Source organism: Cyanistes caeruleus, chromosome 1 (assembly GCF_971803275.1).
Source record: "Cyanistes caeruleus chromosome 1, bCyaCae1.hap1.1, whole genome shotgun sequence".
NCBI classification, from domain to species: Eukaryota; Metazoa; Chordata; class Aves; order Passeriformes; family Paridae; genus Cyanistes; species Cyanistes caeruleus.
Window position 1 is genome coordinate 59,199,891 of NC_141701.1, and position 15,313 is coordinate 59,215,203.

A 15,313-nucleotide genomic window follows, 5' to 3' on the forward strand; every position below is an offset into this window, starting at 1 on the left:
CAGCAGTAATGCTTACTGCACTGAATCCATTTAGAATGTAACTGAATTGAATCATCTGACAAACTTTCAGTTTCAATTAACACGCGGTTAATGAGCCACTGCCAGGCAAGTGTAAGGAGACCGTGCTCCATCTAAAACATCACCAGTCTGAAGTGATCACCACATCCACAGGAGGGGTGAGAAGGGGAAAGGAGTGAACTGCTCTAGAGCTGCATATCCTCCCACATCAGCTCACAACAGCCGGCCCTTCAGAAAATCGAGCGCCGTTCGTTGGCACAGGGCACTGCCACGGGCATTATTCCGCACGGTGCAATGGAAGAACCACGCAGTGGGCTGGAGCTGCTCTGCACATAAAGTCTACTTAGCCTCACCTTCAACTCAAGCAAAAACATTGTTAAGCTTTTGTTTAATTTGAGGTAATTAGGTTAAAAATAACCCATAGGTTTGCAGTCTCGCAGGGCTGAATGCTCACTCTGCTAAGATAATTTTCCTTTCAAACTCTCTAAGGGGGTATATTCAGGGGAAAAAAAACCCTCAGAACCCAGGAACTTGTTTTTCCCATGTTGCAGATGACAAGGTATTGGGAACACACATGCCCAGCTCTACTAGCCAAATTTATAGTTTGAAACAAAGACACTGCATACAGCAGTGAAATCTGACACTGCACATCTGTGTTGTTTTCAAAGCATATCTGTCAAAGCTCAAAATACTTGTGCTCTTAAATAAGATTTTAAGGCTTCTCTTTATGATCACAAGGAGTGGCTGCTTTGATCATTGTAGTAAATAATAAAGCAGAGCAAAAACAAATCCTTTGGTTGCAGCAGTACTCTGGAGAGAGAACCGACCTGCTGGCTGTACTGGGCAGAGGAGAGAGGTGGGAGACCACTGCCAGCCCCATTTCAAGGACTACAGAGCTGGGAGGCTCTTGGCCCACCTGTGCAGCTGTGATGAAGGGGGGCATCAGCAGACACCTGCAACTCCCAGGGTTGCTCTGTGTACCACAGACATTCCCGCATACTTTCTTGTTTAGTCAAAATCTATGCACCAAGCTGTTTCAGAAAGGAGGACAAGGTCAGACTGTGAGAGATGGCACATGTCAGATCTGGGATTGGTCTTTAGGTCAGGACTTTTCAGTTTAGGTCTGTACCTGGGATGGGGGGGAGGAGGAGAAAGCACAGAGACAGCCCACAGACCCATGTGCCCCCATAAAGCCTGGGACTGCAAATTCTGAGGTGGTTGCAGTCCCTTTTGCCCTATTTCCTAGTGCATCCATCTATGAAAAAGGGATTTTTTCAGGTGGAAAATGTAACACAGAGCAGGAAAATGATGAAGGCATTTCTGAGGTGTATAAGCCTGCAGTTACCCCAATGCTGTCAGTGTATTAAATGAAAATTTGTAAGGCTATTAGAAAACACAACCATAAGCTTATAACACCTCTTCATAGAGTCTTGCTAGATTCAATTCCTCTGATGCCTCACAAGAACAGTAATGAACACATTAGGAATAATTTTAAAGCTTAGATCAGGAGGCTCAATAGCAGTATTTGTGCTAATTGCTCAAGCTGTACTGAAAACAAACAAACCAACAAAAACACAAACAAAAAAACCCCACACCCCTACCCCTCTTTCCCAAGATTAGACAGAAAAAAATTTCACCTGCAGGCCAACTCAGACTTCTTTATCAGTACAAAGCACAGCCTATACTCTTCCCTAGTCCCATCCTGCCCTCGGCCAGGGATCCAACACCACAGATCTCAACACCTAGATGGCACCGAGCCACCCTTCCCATCATGGCAGGTGGTCCAGGCTGGGCAGTGAGCAGATAACAAAAGCCAGGTGGAAGACAGGATGCAGGCAAGAACACGAGAACATGGTAAGCACACTCACAAATATAGGTGAAGTCTTTTTAGAAAAATAGATTAAATTTATTTCTGTCTGCTCCCAGCTACTTGCCCCAGCTGAAAAGGGGTACTAATAATCCCTTTAAATCACTGGTATAAAATATTGTTCTAACCAGCCCAGTGCATGCATTACTGTCACCAGAAACTCGAAATTTTATTATGGCCAGGTCAAAGCAAAAAGCCATGAATGAGACTCCTTCTGCTTGATCTCCAGGGACTGTAACTCATACTCCCCATTGAAAGAGTTTTTGGCTAAGCATGCTCTCGCTTTTATCCTACAGTCTCTATCATCTCCTTATATTTTGTCTCAGTTCCTTTGTTTCTTACCCCAAACAGCTGTTTTTATCTGTCGTACTCTAGAGTGAGGAAGGTCCTTTTACTACAACCCTGAAGTGTTACATTTTTTCTGTATCACAGATACCTGGGCAACAGCTCAAGCAGGGGGATTTTCCAAGGTGCCTAGCTAGGAGGTGGCTGCTGATGCCACCTCAGGACTTCAGTTTGGCTGCAGCTTCAAGCATCAACAGCAACACAGGCCACAGGGAAAGCAAAACAGAACAGTGCAGAACACACTTAACTGTATGAAAACCATGGTCTAGAAACACAAGAATATTCAGGGATTTGAGCAGTTCCTCAGAAATACACCTAACGTCATCAACCAGTTACTCACACACACAGATAAAAGCAACTCCCCTTCTCCCCACACATCCCTCTTCTTTTTCCCCCTCACATCCATAACCTCCACTTGTTTTCTTCCCAGCACTGTTTCTCCACAAAATCAAATTTCAGAATGGGCTGCACAGCTGTTTTAATTCATGAGGCTTCCTATAAAGTAAACCAGGCTACAAGGCTGGAGACAATGAAATCGTGATTTCTATTCAGAAGAGCAGAACTGGCTAGAAATTGGCCCCTTTTCTGGCTAGTATTACAGCACTAGGAGTCTAAGGAAAAGGAACAGATGTGGTGTGTTTGATTTTCAGTAAACATTTGATAGTGATTTGCACTTTGAGATGAATACTGTGGCTTGACTTGAAAACCGACTGCAAATAAATCATGATAAAAGCAAAGGATAACAAGGGAAGAAGGTGCAATATTGCAAAGACCTGTATTAGGTCCTATTTCACTTGGTATTTTCTTTAATGTTCCAGAAGAGACTCTAGACAGCATGCTAACTTAAATCTCCAGGAAATATCACATTTGGAGGAGCTGCAAAAATAATGGGGACAAGGAAATAATGCACAGGGACTGAGAGGGAACAGAAATGCAGTCTGAAAATAATCAAATGAGATTCATTCTGGGAAGAAAAGCAGGCTAAGACAAGTGAAGGGAAATTATCCCAAAAAAATCCATGCAGTGGGAAGGCAAAATCTGGGAAGAAGCAATGTTGAAAATAACTGAGGTTACAACAGACAGTAAGTTAAATATGAGTGTACTAGATAAAGTTGTTCAGTTTAGTTTTCAGAGATAAAAGCACACATTATAAAAACAAAAATAAAACTATCCCTCTGAAAAAGACACAATGGCCATGCTGGTCATATTGGATTTTGAATATACAAAATATATGAAAAACATACAAAAGATTATATATATTAATATATATACATCATAATAATGGGCACTATGTAAGAGCCCACAGTAAGCACAATACAATGGGACCCTGCAGGGGAAAAAAGGCAAAAAGCAGTTTTGCAGCAGAAAATCAGGTCTTTTATTCTGTGAAAGGAAGGTTCAACAAAAACAGTCCATGTCCCTAGAATATCTGTGCAGATCTGCATTACAGGTAAGTCAGAAGGAGTTCAGAGAACTGCCACAGAAAAGTAACCCACCAGAAAACAAAGACAAAGAGTTTCCCCACGTGGCTGAGGGAAGACAGAAGGGTGACAGGCCAACGTCTGCAGCCTCCCCAGGAGTTCAAACTCCAGAAGAATTGTGCGATCCTGAGCACTGGAGTTTATCAACAACAATCAGATACACTTGCACGCAGAAAAACTCATGATTAACAGAAAGAAAAAAAAAAAACAAACGATAATATGTATTTGCAGCTTGAGTGATAAATGTCAAGGGAAAAGGCAAAACACCACTTGGACTGTAAAACCTGTATGGACAAAAAAATGGACTATCAACACATAAAAATCCATCTTTTTCATGGGGAGGCAGAAAGCATGAGTTACTCCTCCCCTTCGTTCTATCAGCACAGCAAAGCAAAACCCCACAGCCAGTATCCACACACTGTAACTGCTTCACAGACATATGCCAAAAACCTTGCCTTCCTTTCATATTAATTCCAGACACACTTAGCTTAAGAAACGACTCTTGGAGCATTCAACAGTGAGCCCATGACACTCCTTAGCAGCAGCTTTATCCTCTGAACGTAGCTCAGGCTGTTCCAAGAGACCTGGTATCTGTTTTTCAGAGGATTTGTCTGAGCCGAGCCATGCCCCCTGTTCCAGCTGCCTGTGCATCACGCTTTCATACTCCACACACTGTCCACCACTTTCCCTGCTTTCTGATCCAGTTTTGCCACTCAGAGGATCACACGTGCTGGCAACGTGGGCATGAGGTGAGAGACAACTCCCACAAATCCTCTTAGGTTTTCTCACAGCACAAGGCCAAGTGCCACAACAGAGATACTGGGAAGAAATAGTTATGCTGTTTTGATAGGTGATGCAGCTTCTTATCTGCAAAGCTCCTTTTGCTTTACACATTATTGGCTGTTTTGAAGGGCTCCTACATGAGGTCCCAAATAATTCAGAGAAAGAGAAGATCAAGGACTAGACTGGAGAACTCAGCACCACAGGATGGGGCAGGTTAGCAGTAAGAAGGTGATTCTGAGGGTAGAAAGCACACAATTCAACTAATATCCCTGCTTTCTCTCCGACTAACTTCAGAATTGACAGTGAGTGGTTTTGGCTGAGGTTTGAGGTTTTTAACAGGGCAGAAACCCAGCAGAGCTCTTGATGCTGGCTGATACAGATGGCTTGTCAGTCAGACAGCACACCCTGTCCCACAGAGGTTTCCCTTCAGCTACACAATGGGGGAAAGGAGAATAATGCTGTCCCACACCGCAGGCCAGGAGCACATGGAAAGTAAGACCCAGGTGCCTCGGGAAGTCCTGCCTTCATCTGGTCATGAGCAAGATACTTCTGGTTTGTACTGAGTATTTTTTTCTCTTATTTTTATTGTGGCTAGTTGGGGGGGAGTTAGTTTTACACTTCTGTGCAATCAGCTATGCATTTCTAGCAACACTGTACATCCTTAGCAAATAAACCCAGGGCATGGGTTTGTCAATCAGAAGTAGCAGCCCTTTGGTACAGTCTGCACTCGCTGTCTCCCCATTTCTACATCTAAATTTTGAAAGTTCCTAAAATGATTTCCCACTGACTTTTTAAACTCATAATATAATAATTTCAAGCATGACAAATAATTTCAAGCAAAGCATCCTGATAGGAGATCTTTACTTTTGACCAAGTATTTATCGGGGAAGGATGATGACCATGGAAACCCAAGATGTCACAAGTAGAGAGATAAGAATAGCTTCCTTGTTCTGGTTTTCTTGGGGTGGGGAGGTAAGAAATGGGCCCAGAGTGGAGAAACAATTATCTGATGAAAAAATTTTAACTTTTTCTAGGTACTGTCTTGGTTTTGTCTGGGACAGGGTTAAGTTTTTGCAAAAACTGGGAGGGGGCATGGCCAGGACCCTAATGTTCTTTGATACCACCTCTAGTCATTGCTGGGTGGAGGGGAAAGGGACACTTTCTCACTGCTTAGAGGGGAGAAACCTGGAGACCAGACAAGTGCTGTATTTGTTTGTTACTGGTTTGTTTTGGGTTCTTTTTCAGTGTAAATAGTTTCTCTTATACTTCTTAAGATTGTTTCTGTTTGGTTTGTTATCTCATTTCTGTTCCAAATAAATTGCTCATCTCAATCTGTGATTTTTGCTTTTTGTGTTTCCAGTAGGAGGGGGAGGAGGAAGTGACCAGCATGGTGTCAGTGGGAGTTTCGAATTGGAGAATAATACCCCTAAAGCACAACAGGCACCCTAGAGTAACAAAATTTTACACTTTTTACACCATTTACTTCCCAAACAGTACTACTGCTGTTGCCACAATGATTATATAACTAATGATTGGTGTCTTTAATTCAAATTTTTTTTTGACCATGCTATTTTTCAGCTAATTTTCCTTTTTTTTTTTTTTTTCCCAGGCTTCCCTTTATTCCTGGAACAACAATGTCCTGATTTATTTCAAAGTCCCATCTCCTTCATTTCGCTAACTTTACCCTCTGCAATTTCTCACTTTACCTGCAAGTTACTTTTTACCCTTGCTGTCAAATGCATCGTCCTTCCAAACCCAGAGAGTGCAAAGAGCTGAAGGGCCCTGTCCCATTGTTCATCTCCTTTTCCCTGCAGAACTGGGAGACACTGAAGAGGACAAAAACGGGACAGGCCAGCCAAGTCCACCACTTCCAATGCCTCCCAGTCTCCATTTGACTAATCTCCCCAGCATTGTTCAGTAAGACACCAGCTGCTTATGAAAACAAAACCCACAGAGCTCTTGCCATCCAGACAAGCAAAAAACATGAACAGGTGACCATTAGACTTAATAAAGTTTGTTCAGTTCTGGACTGCACATGTTGAGATTTCTGAATTATTTTAGATTATTAGTGTTATTATCATCAGAGATACTGCATTAGTTTTGCACTTCAGAAAGAATCTGAAATGCCACCAAAGTGAGTGGAAAACAGCACAAAAGTTTTAGTTGATTACATCTAAAACTTAACCTTTTAAGATGAGTGAAATCTGAGTCTGAGAAAAGTAACAGTACAGCACACAAAAGACGCCTCTCTACAAGGTATTCCCCAGCTCAGTAAAATTACAAGTTCCTCTGCAAAGCAGAAATGCTTTAGAGTTCTGTCACACTTCAAGATCACTTTTTCTTTTTTTTTTCCAAAAGAAAAGGAAGGTCTGAAACCATCCACAGATGCTACAGTTGCAAATGCCAGGAAGGTTATTGGAATTTCAAGCATAATCTAGAGAATAGGCACCAACAAAGTAACTAAGAAACTAGGCTGTAAAGGGTATCAGATCCAAAATCTCTCGGAGTGAAGTGCACATTGTTAGGTACTGGAAAATCAAGCCTGAAAGTTCACAGTGAACTTCTCTCCTGCTACTTGCCTACAGTGTTGGCTTCTTTGGCTTTGCTGTTATCTAGGGTACAGATGCTACAAGCTTCCTGGAAAGTCAACTGGTTTAAACAGCAGCCCCACATGCAAATTACTCCAGTATCCTCTTGCTCACCACCCTCAGCTTCACACCAGTGCACATCAGGTGCAAAAAGCTTTGTAGTGAACCCCAAACACAAACCCTCTCCTAGGGCAGATGCTTTGGGATCTGCTTCCCAGGTACCAATCAGCCCTTCCAGAGGCAACACAGACGTGGGGCATACGGGAGGAAAGCATCCACAGCAGGGCACGCAATGAAGTCAAAGTGCAAATGTGGGTAAAATGGCTGCTGCTGCTGGCGGTGTGCCACAGACACGACATTTTCAGTGCTCATCACACTTCTCTGTACCTCCTCAGTGGTGTTTTTTTGGTAAGTCATTCTATAGATGGTACACAGTAATTCTGGGCAGTGGCAGAGCTAGCTGTGACTTCCCAGTGCTTTCACCTGTGTATTTCTCACAGGGGTCTGTGAGCATATTCTCTGCCCAGAAGCAGGCAAAAAGCCCCACAAAACAACGTGTACTTTTCTGCAGGTGAAGTTCTAGCTCCTGTCATCGCAGCCTATGTGCCTTTTTCACCCTTCATGCATATTCTATCAACCCAAGGGTAGTGAAAACTTCACTGGGGCTTTCACTACTTGAGAATAAAGTTTATCTTTTATCTAGAGCTAAGGGCAGGTGACACTGATATCACCAGCTCTACAAAGCAAGGCTGCAACTAATGCATCTGACCCCATCTTGATGCCACATCCTGCTCACAACCCCAGCACAGCCCATTCTGGGACTTGGGACTAGGCTTCCCAGTCATGGCCCACAGCCCCTCTTTGCCCTCTGAGCTTCAAGAGCATCCTGATGTCATCCTGTCTTACAGAGAGCTGTTCTAGCTACAGTTTGGATCCTGGAAAAAACTTAACTAAAAACTGGGGGTAAAATAAAGGGCCAGAGGAACACATATACAAAATCGATATAAATACATTTGAAGGGCCTGTTTGCCAAAATGAAACTGTACAATTTGGCATTGCCTTAAACGTTGCTGTTCATAACATACTTAAAGAAAATTATGGGATATAAAACCCCATGACTGCTCTGCAAAATTAGGAAGTGATTAGGCCAGATGATACCAATTTGACTCTTAACACAGCTTTGTCGTAATTTCAGAGTTAACAGCAATACAGCAGAACCAGTCCAAAACCTAGGCAGAATACCTCCAGTATGCTCTGTAGCTGCTGCACATTTCTCTGTGTGTGGCCCTGCCTGTGAAGTGTGGTGCAGGTAGATGGGGGAGAAAGAAAGGGTCTAAGACCATTAACACAGCAAGATACATAATTAAATTTGAGAGGGGTGGATTTGGGCAAGGGCTGTTACTGGCTTTTTGGGCATTGGATCTTTTCCTTTAATTTAAGGCACAAGAAGAGAAATGCAATTGGCTTTGATGCATCAAAAATACTTGCAGAGGAGATGGAAAATTATGACTCAGATTTTTTTTAAGCAAGTGGCAGCTTGCCTGTGCAATCCCTGCAAACATAGACCCCAACAGTTGTAAATCTTCCTGGAGATTTTCCCTTTCATTCCAACAGCCAGATCTGCCACAATGTCTGCTCCACAGCATCTTCTTGACCACCACCTGTTCGTCTTCCGTCAAGTGCATTAAGGAGGAAGGCTTTCCAGGCCAGGACTGTGGACTGGCAGCCGTCCCATATAGCTTAACATTCCTCATCCAGTATTTCACTTCTCCCATCATTTATTAAGCATGGGTAGCGTACTGCCATACATCATAAAGCCCTTTACTACAGCTACTCAATCTAAAAACAGAGGGTACAGCTGTGCTGTCAGCCAGCATTCTGCAGAAATACCTCAGCTACAGCCGGCAAGCCCAGCGTGGTAACAGAGGCAGCAGTCACAGAAATAAGGAGCTCTGCATGACCTAATTTACCTTGTTTCTCCTGCTGAAGGCCACGCTACCATAGCTGGTGACTCTGCTAACAGACTTAAGGCAGTCGAGAATCTCTACTGTGCATGTCCATCGCATAAAATACAAGGAGGAGCATGTGACAGAAAGGGGAACTTAGATTGTAAGTATTACACAAATTTAAAGATTCTGTAGTTATACAGAGCTTGGACAGAAAATACACTTTCTTGTGCCTATTGTTTTTCTGTCTTTCAGAGGAAAGAGGACTCTGAATAGAGAATGGAAGAACATAGGGTTGGACTAGGGAAAGAAGTACACACTATCAAACCCAAAACACAGGCTGGACAGAACTACGATTCCTTGACCACCACTGGAAACTGGATGCCCTTGGTGAGGTGCAGCATTGCTGTATCATAATTAGCACCATTAAGTGGTGCTGCAAGCACATGGCAGGAGAGATAAGGGACCAAGCCCTAGAGTTCTCTCACCATAGAAGGACCTATGCTACTGAAAGATCAGAAGTTGAACAGCTCTGCTCTGGATGGACCAAAGGGAACCAAGGGTGTAAAGGGGGATGTGACTGTAGGCACAAGGGCAGCCTTTGGCCACTCAGCCAAAGCCACTGACTCAGTAGCCAGTGCAGCTGAACTGCACCGAAGGCACCGTACATGTGACACACCCTGCAGCCCAGAGCCAAAACCTCGAGAGAAGGGGCTGGAGGTGCCAGACACAGCTCTGCTGCAGCTGCCTCTGCCTCGGCACTGGCAGTGCTTGCCCCCACTGACTGCAAAGACAGGGGTATCTGCAGGTTGCTAGGAAAGTACCCTTTCCCATTCCTTCCACTGTCCTCCCCTGTGGCAGCAATAACGATGGAAGGCGCTTCTGGAAAAGTAAATGGTCATTCAGAATTCCGTGACAGTCTTACGGAGATCACTGAAGACATCAGCCATTTACTGGCAGCTTCTGTAATCCCCTTGAAGAGCTGATAGACAAAGCAGGCTGGAACCTAGTACCACCAGCACAGCAGCAGAAAGGGCAGCTGTCTGCAGGCAAAATGCGCTCTAAAAGGGATTTGGGGCTTTAGCTTTTTTCCTGACACCATTCCTTTATACAGAGAGGTAAATCTGAGAGCTGACGAGAACACCAGAGTTTTGGGTTCACTTACATTCTTCCTTTTAAAGTCTTACTGTTCTGAAAAATGAGTAAAGGCAAAAAAATAACTTAGGATGTCATTTAGAAGATAAAATAAATAAATACCAACATCTATTAAACTCTGGTGGAAGAGACAGAGGAAGTTTTCTGTTTGGGAAAGAAGTCAGATGAGAATCACTCCAGGGTGCATGATGTAACTCAGAAAGGTCAAGAAACATAAAGACATCTTGAAAAAAAAGGAGAACCAGCTGTAAATGTGTTTTAATGAATCTTTAAAATAATAGAAACTAATATGCTGAAGTTATGCTAAAGGAAGATGGGGAAGAAAAATCAAATCCATTTGAAAAATGGCAATAGAAACACATACTTTAAAATAGGCTTCAGAGACAATGAAACAGTAAATCTGCACCTGTGAGCCATGATTATTCATATCAGCCCCTCATTTTAGTAAGAGCTGTGTGAAAATGCTAAAGCATTGTTAAATCTGAAACTACTACTGCATGTAGCACATAGGAAGCTTCTCCACTTTCCAATTAGCACCAAGGCTTAAGCTTTAAAAGCAGCAGAAGCAAAAGAAATGCTGAAAAACACTGCCACAGGCTGGCTTAATTTGGAATTTCTCCTTTTCAAAAGGATTAAAAAGTAGAAAACCAAACAACCACATACACACATCCAGAGGAGCAGAAAAGTACTTCGGAATTATGTCCCTCTCCCATCACTCATTTTATTGCATTCCTTACAAGCGAACAGGTAAATACATTTAAGGGCAACTTAAAAACCTGGTTTGATAAAGAAGAACTTCCACACATGTCCCTACAGCACTCTGCAAACACCACTTTGGGCGAGAGGCTCTGTTAACCTCCCCAGCATCTCTCACCTCCACACTGAGAGCAAGGCCCAGCAAAGATCCATGGGCTTGCCATGGGATTAACAGAGAGACATCTTAAAATGTCAATGATTGTTTATTTATAAGATGTCCTTAAACAGAAAGATGTCTGATGTTTCAGTGCAAAGCTTGTCTGCTCAGGCACGCAGACCTGTCAGGATGGAAAAGCACCTCACTGGGAACAAGGAACAAGCTGCACCAGCTCCTGGGCAAGGGCTGGGGCTGGGTGTACTTTTGTAGGAAGCAGTACTGACACCTCTCCTCTTGAGGAGTTTAAGTGTTAATTATTCCCCGGTGTTAAGGACTTACAGGGACCTGATTTTTTGGAAGCTCCGGAAGGCCATCTGCTTTCCCAGCAGCACACAATAGGTGAGAACAACTCCACTGGGGAGTGGATGCACTGGGGAGGGATGAGGGGAACTAAGGTAACCAAACCTCCCTCACCCCAATGCCCCAGACATGTATCGATTGCAGGGTCTGTTTTTATGCGTTTAGCACTCCACAGGGAGAAGGAAAAAGAAAAAGGAAAAAAAAAAAAAGAGAAAAATATTAAGTTACTAATAAAGAAGGAGTTCCTCAGATCTCTGACATCCCTTATCATTTATCCACACTTTTCTGTGTTAATCTTAAGTTAATGTTTTCTGTGATAATGACAAACAGCAGGACACAACCCATCCCAACCACAAGTGGCCTCTTAAGGCTGTTTCCAGACAAGAAATAAAACTTGTCCACAGAAGAATGGGCTTAAGAAATTAATCTGGTTAATTCAGATTCTTAAATAGTAGACAATCATACAGAAAAACAGATGTTTGCCCAGATATTTACTACGAGTGTGTGTGTGTGTGTGTATGTCTTCCCAGTATCACTACATAAAGAAGTACTTAGTACCACAACTGCTCTGACAAAGATACAGATAAAGCCAACATCACAAAAATAAAAACGTTTTGAAAATCTTTCTCAAAAGAGTAATTTTAAATCTATTCACTAAGAGGCATTTAATCCGCAACTTAATCCACCTGCACACCTGACTACACACAAGGTCCAGGTGGTAACTAGTCTTTATGTACAGATATCGATCACATCGAGCCCATTTCAGCTTTAGCTCCTTAATCAAAAGGAACACACAGCCTCTGAAGGGACTTCAGGTTGTTGTGAGGGAGGTTCCATAGCAAACGGAGCTACCCATCCCTGGAAATTCAGCCACGGCTCTTGGTACTGCTAAGCTGACACTGACACCTTCACCTGCACACAAGTAACACGCTCAGCTGAAATCCCAACCTAGGGGCTTTCAATAAAACAGAATTCAATTCAACAGAATGACTAGGTTGGAAGAGACTACCAGGATCATCGAGTCCAACACAGCCCTAACACCACAACTGAACCATGGCAACAAGTGCCACATCCAGTCTTTTTTTAAACACAACCAGGGATGGTGACTCCACCACCTCCCCGGGCAGATCATTCCAGTACTTTATTATTTTTTCCATGAAGAATTTTTTCCTAATATCCAACCTATATTTCCCTTGGAGCAGCTTGACCCTGTGTCCTGTCATTCTGTCAGCTGCTGTCTGGAGAAAGAGACCAACCCCACCTGAGTACAGCCACCTTTCAGGGAGTTGTAGAGAGTGATAAGGTCACTTCTGAGTCTCCTTTTCTCCAGGCTAAACAACCCCAGCTCCCTCAGCTGTTCTTCACAGGTCTTGTGTTCCAAGCCCCTCACCAGCCTTGTTGCCTCCTCTGGACGTGCTCAAGTCCTTCCTAAGGACTACTAAGACTTACTTCCATGTGCAGCATGTTCAGGCTTCTCCTGCCACCAACACCCCCACTGCAGCTCCCCAAAGAGCCCAGGGACATCAATTTGTACAGGACATTGCCTTGCAAGAACAGCTCTGGTATTTTCACTGCCACTTAAAGGCGCGGTCATTTCTCCTCCACGCCGATGTCAGTCCCTGTCTCGGCATTAAGCAGGCACCGGGCAGCTGCGGGTTGCTGAGCGGGAGAGCAGGCCGGGCAAGAAGAGGAGGAGGAGAAAGAGGAGGAGGAAGAGGAGGGAGGGAGGGGAGGTGGCGGTGCCGGCCGTGGCCGCCAGGTGGCGCCGCCGCCCAGCGGATGGTGTGGGTGCCGCTTCCTTCCCAAGGCAGCGCCCCCGCCTCCAGCTGGGAGCCGGGCCGGATGCTGCCCGAGCCTCCTGCTCCAAACCCGACCGCGGCCCAGAAACCCCCGCACGAGTAAAAACCGAACAAACAAGAACGGGAAAAAAAATTAAGGGGGGGGAGGAGGAAGAAAAAAAAAAAAAAAAAAATGGAACAAAAATTCCCACCTAAAATCCCCTGCCATCTATAACCAAATTCATACATGTCATTCCACCTCTGTGTATTGGGGACTCAAGTTCTTTGCTGAAAAGGACTCCAGTCAGAGCTGCGGGGCAAAGAGAGGCTCCATCAAGCAGCAAATGCTCACTGCAGGACGGAGCTGTGCTGATGTGGCTGATGATGACACCCAACTCACCCTAGGTCAAAGTGTTTGCCACCATCAAGAAAATACAGCTGTGTTGAGTCCAGTAACTTTGAGTGTAATTACAGAAAGACCAAGGGTTTTCTATATAATTAACTGTATTGCATAATTCTTCTTTTATTTTTATTTTTTTTTAACCAAAATTCTCTTTTTAAGTTTTTTTTTTAAATAGTTCCTAACACGTCAATATAGATTACAAGGAAGCACCATGTTTGCAGATGGTAGAAAGGCATCCATTTTAAGGGAGACAAAACTTCTAGCAGAGACATTTTGACTTTTGTTCAGTGCCCCTGCAATGTAGAAAAATCCCTGTCAAAACAGGCCAAAGTTTGGGTGGTCAGCAGTAGGATGAGGTAATGCCAACCTCTATCTTTCTTTACAGAGTGCTCTTCTTGATGCATGGTCATCAGTTAGTCCACATGCTCCTCTCCCCAGGAAAGGATGGCTTGAACTTTCCTAGCCCAGCCACTGGGGAAAATACAGAAACACAGGAATACAAAGACCTCACAAATGCAAAAAACTCTGCCTGCCAAGTGCTAATTGAGAGAACATTCTTGCCAATTAAAAAAGTGCTCTTCTAGTGGGAGAAGCTTCACTTAGAGCTAACAGGAAACTAATAAGCAGTAACTTGCACAAGAAAACAGGTATCCGTGGAGATGGAAGCTGACATTTGCAACCAGGTCAGTTTTAAACTACTCCAAACTGCTGGTTTGTAGGAGGGCAAATTAAGATGTTGCAACAACACATTATTAAATTGAAAATGTTTGGAGAGTGCACGTGAATAAAAACTTCAGATTTTGCCAAATGTAGTGAGGAACAAAGTAAAGTACAATTGTTCTGAATTCAACTTAAGACAAAGACCAGGAGAAAGATAAATGGATCCAACTCTATTCTCAGGGTGGGGAAAAAACCCAAAATAATTTAGAGGAAGGAGTCCTGAAGGCCCAGGTTTTTGGAAGCAATGAAAGGTTTTGGGTACTCCTATTTTATGGCATTAAAACATACTTCATATGCTTTCATTCACAAGGCATAGCTCCCAGAAAACAAGCACATTTCATCATGCTCTGCAGAATGTGGAAACTCTCTGCCACTGGGCACCCAAGTGCACTTGGTTCTCTGGCATTTGTTTCCACTTCCAGCTTATGAAGAAATTAGAGTAAACCACTGACTCTTCCCTGATGCCTCACTTTTCTATTTGACTGTCTGGGAATGGAAAGCAACAGCAGCCAAGAACAGTGAAAGCAGTGAGAACACTCAGTTTAAGGATGTTTTAGCAAAGTTTTGTAAAAAGCAGCCCTTCCGAGGTAAATTCTCAAAAAAAAAAAAAACCAACTTGTCTTGGTTTAAAGATTTAGGGCTAATCCACATAATTCTTTCTCAGAATTCTACCTCAGAATGAAAATTCCCTGAAAAAATTAAGAGCATAAATGAGTACTGAGTTTACCACGTAATTTCCAAGGCTCTGTCATAATTTTGTGTATTTATTGATGACATACTGGCTTTCCCAAGCTCACTAATGACGATTCCTCCTTCCCCCTTTGTCTTTTGTTTTTGCTTCTTAAGGAGCCTTTAAAGTTTCCTTTGTCTGTAATTAAGAAGTTCTGCACTATGAGGTACCTCCTTTCATCTTTTTTGGGCTGTGCAAGAAGGCTTCCCATAAGAAGGGAATCCTTGGCAGGGTTTCTAGATAAGCCAGGTCTGTATTTAGGGTCACAGGTGTGAAAGCTGCCCTT

At 43.4% G+C, this 15,313-nt stretch overlaps 1 protein-coding gene across 7 annotated transcripts in view; it reads right to left on the reverse strand.

The window, feature by feature from the left end:
* ZNF516 (zinc finger protein 516) overlaps positions 1-15,313 on the reverse strand; it is a 100,822-nt gene that overhangs the window by 16,927 nt on the left and 68,582 nt on the right. The window lies entirely within an intron of this gene.